Source organism: Sciurus vulgaris (genome assembly GCF_902686455.1).
Source record: "Sciurus vulgaris genome assembly, chromosome: 4".
Taxonomy (NCBI): domain Eukaryota; kingdom Metazoa; phylum Chordata; class Mammalia; order Rodentia; family Sciuridae; genus Sciurus; species Sciurus vulgaris.
This window is the reverse complement of record NC_136464.1, coordinates 31336681-31341328: the sequence shown is the minus strand read 5'-3', so window position 1 is coordinate 31341328 and position 4648 is coordinate 31336681.

Below are 4648 nucleotides of genomic sequence, written 5' to 3'. Positions count from 1 at the left end.
GGCGGCCCAATTCTCGCTGCCCATTGGCTGTTACTTAGGTAACCAGGAGCAACGCCACCCTCTATTGGGCCAGTTCGCCACCGCGCCATCTTTGTGCGGGGCTGAGTGTACAGAGAGCCCGGGCGGAACCCCCGAAAGGGGTGGGTCTGAGCCTGCCGCGGGGAGATGGAGGTTCCTGGTGTCGGCTACCAGAGACAGCCTGGCAGGAATGTTAAGCCCAGAGAAAATCACACTTGCGTCGAAGCCCCTATGAACACTAGTTCAAGGGACCCCAATCCTCCTCTAATTCTTTAAATGTAAATGACTCCGCCGCTAACTTTTAAGTACAGAACTTAAATTCGGCTTTTAGAGGTGTAGCTTTGTAATTTATAACGCTCTGCATAAGACAACTGCCCTTTAATAACCCTGTGCCAGGCTCTGTGGTATCAAGACATTTTTTGCATTCATGATAAGAACTTGTGTTGTCATTACCCAAGTCCTTTGTGGTTAAAATGTAGTGCCAAAATTGGAGTAAATCTTCCTAAATACTATGTGCACCGATCCGTGTATCCATGTTTATTTACTGAACTATGTGAGTGCAGCAGGATGCTAGGTTCTGTCAGGCTTGTAAAGTCAAGGTTGCTGTTCTCCTAGGACCTACTGCTTTACTACATGCACGTGGAAAAATCTAGGACTCAATTATTAGTGTTACTGAAAGCCGGTTTTTGTCCTCGATGCCAATCCAATAAGGAGGACATGGTTTTGAGAAAAAAGAAAAATAAATTTTATTGCTTTGTTAGCAAAAGAGAAACACAGGGAACTCCTGTCCCAGAGGCTGTGATTCTGCTCATCAGGGAAAACAGAGGGCTTTTAAAGAAGCTATTCCAAGGTGCCCTGACAGAGGGGTCCCAGGTGTGTCCTGATGATGCATTGAAATTCACTTTGTTAATTTGGGAGATAGTAGCTTTCAGTGACATCTCCTTCCTTTGGAGGACAGATAACTCAAGGTAATCTTGTTCCCTGCCCCCAGATTCGGGGTGGGGGAGGGAGAAGAGGAAAAGAAAAACATGTCCCTTTTAAAATAACTAGCAAGGGCTATATTCAAAAGGTGAAGTGGACCACTATTACTTAGGAGAAAGCAAGTCCAAGCAGAGTAAGCAAATTGCTTTTCTGGATTGGGATTTCTTCATCTGTAGACTACAGAATGATAATGATGATAATAATAGTAATAAAGGCTCCCCAGGATTTGTATGATAATACTATGTAAAATAAATGGTAGCTTTAAATTGTTTTTTAAAAACTTGGATTCTTTGCTCAAATCCCATCTTTGCCACTTATTGTGTGTAACTTGGAGAAAGTTATTAAGCTCTGTAGCTTGTAAAACAGGATTGGACCAGTAAACCTATAAGATTAAATTCTATGCTAACTCAGTGGACACAGCTGAGGTCATTGAGAAAATGTCAAGGAAATAGATCTTATTAAAATGGAGAATGTATATTAGAAAATATGAAAAAATAAGATTAAATAGATTGGGAGAGACCCGAAAATTAGAGAGAAGATAATGATTTGCAAAATGTAGTTTCTTGAATAGGCAAATTGATAGAAAGTGGAAGAGAAGTTGCTATGTGTTAGAGGCAGAGAGGAGAAAGGAATTATTGTATAATGGATGCAGAGTTTCTGTTGTTTTGTTAATGGGTGTAGAAGGAAGGAGATATTTGTTGTTAGTGGGTGTAGATAATGAAAAACTTTTGGGTATAGATTGTGGTCATGACTACACAACATTAGGAATGTATTGAACCTCACTGAACATGGTGAATGCTTACAATGATAAATATTATGTGTATTTTACAGCAATAAAAATGTAGTTTCTTGGCTAGAGGAGTGACATAATGAAACTAGGATTTTAAGAAAATTAATCTGGCAATGATACCCAGAAATAAGCAGAGAGAGTGATTGGACAGAGAGACAAACTGAGAGCGAATGTAACTAAGATATCCTAAAAGTCTCAACACTGATGTGGCATCAGTGGAGATGGGAAGAAAGGGGATGAATATGTGATATAGCTCATAGGGATATTTAAAAGAAGCATTATACTATAGTTTTAAAAGCATGGAGCCAGGCCAGGTTTGGTGACCCACCCCTGTAATCCCAGGGACTTGGGAGGCTGAGGCAGGAAGATCACAAGTTCAAGGCCAGCCTCAGCAATTTAGTGAGGCCCTAAGCCCTGTCTCCAAATGAAAAATAAATAAGGGCTGGGGGATGTGGCTCAGTGGTTAAGCACCCCCGAGTTCAATCCCCAGTTAAAAAACAAAAACAAATACAAAAACAAAAAACCCCCAAAAACCAATAACAACAAAAACATAGAGCCTATTTGTCTGGATTTGAGTCCAGGCTCTGCCACTTACCAGATGAGTGACCATGGGCAAGTCATAGTCATTTTACCTTCCTGTACCTTAATTTTCAACATCATAAAGGTTATAATGCTACTTACATGAGTTAATCCATGCAATGTACTATGCACTTAAAACAATCTCTGGCATATACTTGGCATTTGGTAAGTCCTAGCTCTCCATGTGCTGATAATATGTTGACATTCTTTTCACTAAAGGAAAATCAAGTTCTAAGAGATAGATGCAGAAATAAATTCGGAGACTGTTTTCATGGAGGGAAAAAAAATAAAAACCAAAAGAATTCCAGGGAGAAGTTCAATTCTGGAACATTTCCTTGATCACAATTTGAAGCTCATGGGCTAAAGGAGATGTTAATACTAAGAGATCATCTCTGTGGTATGGCCTCTGGAACACAAGAGGCAGGCATTACTTTACTTGATGTCTAGACAGGAAAAAAATGCACAAGGTAATTGCACCTTAAATGGATCTTTGCCTAGAATGGTTTATTTGGCCCAGTTTCACATTCCTATGCATACAACTAAACAACTGTTCTTTCATTTCAGTACTGTTTAGCTGGCATTTGACTTGAGAAAGAATAATTATGAAATATTGGTGATCATGGAGTTGGTCATCTTTAGTGAAAATCCATACCTCTACTCTGCTAAACAACAAAAACATTAATAATAACCTGCTAAATAACAACAACATTAACAATAACCTCAGCAATGATGCTGGGTGTGGTAGCACACACCTGTAATCCCAGCTACTTGGTAGGCAGAGGCAGGAGACTTACCAGTTTGAGACCAGGCTGGGCAATTTAGCAAAATCCTGTCTCAAAATTAAAATAAAAAAATTTAAAGAGTTGGGAATGAAGCTCAGGGCAAAGCATTTTGAGGCCTGGATTGGATTCCCAGTACCACAAGAAAAATAATAAAATAAAAAAATGAAAATGACCTCAGCAATGATGTCTAATATTTGTTGAGTGTTTTTATGTATTAAGTGCTATGCTAAGTGCTTTACATACATCATAGATTTTATTTAATTAAATGAAATTGGAATGATTCTTCCCATTTCATAGATGAGGAGACTGAGACTTAGGGTAGATATTTTTTTCTAAAATAATCATTATGGAGCCAGGATTCAAACTCAAATGTCTCTGATTTCTAAGTCCATGCTACTAATTATTACACACTGGGCTTTACCATGTAGTGTTTGTTGGGGCTGTAGCTAAGTGATAGATTGCTTGTCTAGCATATTCGCGGTCCTGAGTTTGATACTCAGCTACACACACACACACACACACACACACACACACACACACACAGGCACACACATGGAGCATCAGTATAAATTTTAACTGAGCTCGGTAGAGTGGTACACACCTGTAATCAACAGCAATTTGGGAGACTGAGGCAGGAGGATCACAAATTTGAGGCCAGCTTCAGCAACTTAGCAAGACTCTGTCTCAAAATATAGAATAAAAAGAGTTCGGAATGTAGCTTAGTGGTAAATGCCCTGGATTCAATCCCCAATACCAAAAAAAAAAAAAAAAAAAAAAAAATTGAAAAATAAATGTGAACTAAAACAGTAGTCTATGGATTTAAATACATAATTATTCCAATCTTCTTCAGATGCCACCTATATGTATTCCAGAGTTACTTCAGGGTATCTGGGTCTGGAGTTGGTCAGCTATACATCACTTTCTTGCTCAATATATGTTCTATAAAGCCCGGCCCGGGGGTGCACACCTGTAATCCCAGTGGCTAGAAAGGCCGAGGCAGGAGGATCGTAAGTTCAAAGACAGCCTTAGCAAAAACCAGGCACTAAGCAACTCAGTGAGACCCTGTATTTGAATAAAATACCAAATAGGGCTGGGGATGTGACTCAGTGGTCGAGTGCCCTGAGTTCAATCCCTTGTAACCCCCACCCCAAGAAAAGAGATATATTCTATAAAGCTCCCTGTGCCTCTCTGCTTGGCTCTACAGGTCGTTGATAACCCACTTTAATCCTGTTTCCCCTCAATCAAGCAAATTTCTCTCCTTGCAAGCTCGAACTTCCTCTTTCTTTTCTCCAGCAACTCCCTCTGCTTGGTGTACCATTTTCCCCTTTCCACACCTCACCTTTTACCCAGTGATTTAAGTACACACTTCCTTTAGAATTTAGTTCATAGTATAGGCCCCACATGCAGTCTTCGCTGACTCTCCAGCCTACCCCCAAATCGGTGAACTCCTATTGTAGAGTTTTCAGCTAGCATTTTTTGGCTCCCCCCCCCACACACA